We start from the raw sequence: 1690 nt of genomic DNA on the forward strand, positions 1-1690 counted from the left end.
TTTCTGAAGAAGGGTCTAGACCCGAAACGTCAGCTTTCCTGCTCCTCTGATGCTGCTTGGCCTGCTGTGTTCATCTAGCTTAACACCTTGTTATCTCAGATTCTCCAGCATCTGCAGTTCCTACTATCTCTGAAAGGATAATATACAGCAGCTGTTTGTAAGTACAGGACATGTTGGTGTGTTGGATATTTAAAAGTGCACTTTGGTATGGGATCATGTTTGTAAGTTGGGCGTTCATGAATCAGGGACGTCCTGTACAGGCTTATGAGGGTGTTGTGAGTAAAAGGTGTTGAAGTGTTTGATCAGCCATGATCATATTGAATGGTGGGGCAGGCTCACTGGGCTGAATAGTCTACTTTGTTCCTATGTTCAAACTCCCTTTTAATGTTTATTGCTAGTTTTCTGGCATTTAGCACACTTGCCTTCATTGCTAAGACCTTTAAGTATAGGAGTTGGGATGTCATGTTGAAATTGCACAGGACAGGAGGCTTCTTCTGGAGTACTGTGTACAGTTCTAGTGGTCCTACTACGGGAAGGATAATATTAAATTGGAGACGGTTCTGAAAAGATTTGCCAGGATGATGCCGGGAATGGAAAGTTTAAGTTATAAAGATAGGCTGGGACATTTTTCACTGGCGTGTAGAAGGTTGAGGAGTGACCTTATAGAAGCTTGTAACATCATGAGGGGCATACATAGGGTGAATCGCAGGGATCTTTTCCTTAGGGTAGGGGAGCTAGGGGGCATATTTTTAAGGTGAGAGGAGAAAGATTTGAAAAGGACATGAAGTGCAGCTTTTTTACACAGAGAATGAACTGCCTGAAGAAATGGTGGGTGCAGGTACAGTTACAACATTTAAAAGACATTTGGATAAGTACATGAAAAGGAAAGGTTTGGAGAGATATGGGCCAAATGCAGGCAAGTGGGACTAGTTTGGTTTGGAAACTTGGTCAGCATGGACTATGGATCAAAGGGTCTGTTTCCATGCTGTATGACTCTATAATTGTCCTCCCAATTTTCTCACTTTTTAAAGCCATCTTTTACTAGTTTCTAAGCTTCTTCAAAAATTTTTCAAATCTTCTGACCCACTCCTAAGCTTTGAAGCATTGTGTGTTTTACAAGTTTGATACTGTCTTTAACTTCCTTGTTTAGCCATAGATAATGCATCCTTTTTATTGAGTCTATCCTTCTCAATATCTTTGTTGAAAATTATGAAATAACTTCTTAAATGTCTGCTAATGCTTCTTGTGATCTTATTTTTAACTCAATTTTCCCATATACTCTTGTAGGTTCCTTTATTTAAGTTGAAGATAGTAGTTTCGGACCCAAATTTCTCGCCCTTGAGCTGAATGTGAAATTCCACCATGCTATTATCCCTCTTTCCAAGAAGATTCTTTATTCTGAGTTCCTTAACTAATTTCCTTGCCTCATTATATGTTACAAGGTTTAGGGTAGCCCTGTTTGTTCTAGAATTTATTATTCTATGAAACTGTTCTGAAAAAAATGGACACATCTCCGGGCTACCTTTAGTAATATAGTTCATCTAATGTATATGAAGATTAAAATCACCGGGTCTAGGCCCGAAACGCCAGCTTTCCTGCTCCTCTGATGCTGCTTGGCCTGCTGTGTTCATCCAGCTGTACACCTTGTTATCTCAGACTCTCCAGCATCTGCAGTTCCTACTATCTCTGA

This window comes from Rhincodon typus, chromosome 15 (assembly GCF_021869965.1).
Source record: "Rhincodon typus isolate 14 chromosome 15, sRhiTyp1.1, whole genome shotgun sequence".
In the NCBI taxonomy this organism is placed as follows: domain Eukaryota; kingdom Metazoa; phylum Chordata; class Chondrichthyes; order Orectolobiformes; family Rhincodontidae; genus Rhincodon; species Rhincodon typus.